General features: G+C 33.6%; 1 protein-coding gene across 1 annotated transcript in view; it reads left to right on the plus strand.

The window, feature by feature from the left end:
• The window catches only part of LOC119586936 (solute carrier family 22 member 5-like), a gene marked incomplete in the record, with an annotated part of 32,490 nt that overhangs the window by 15,688 nt on the left and 16,436 nt on the right, over positions 1-366 (plus strand).

Consider the following 366-nt stretch of genomic DNA (forward strand, 5'->3'; position numbering starts at 1 on the left):
CAGTCCTCTAGTATAAGTACAGACTAGTATAGACTTTGCTTATAATTAAAGTGATTCATATAAAACTCAAAAGTCAAGAAATAAGTTTGCTGGCAAAACGATAAAATCATCCACTGATACAAACACACACAAACCAACCCATCTTAAAACTTGGATTTCAGAGTATAGTGTGTCTGTTCACTATAAGCATGGTTTCAGTGACGTCGGATGACAGAAAGAGAATTTCGACAATTCTCCTGTCCCTTCGAATCGGTAAAAGAATCTGCTATAAAACTAGAATTTGTGTTTGTAATAGTGCTACTACTACTGCAACTATGATATTGATAAGTGTATATATGTATGGATATTAAAAGGAAAACATCCACA

Source organism: Penaeus monodon, chromosome 22 (genome assembly GCF_015228065.2).
Source record: "Penaeus monodon isolate SGIC_2016 chromosome 22, NSTDA_Pmon_1, whole genome shotgun sequence".
In the NCBI taxonomy this organism is placed as follows: Eukaryota; Metazoa; Arthropoda; class Malacostraca; order Decapoda; family Penaeidae; genus Penaeus; species Penaeus monodon.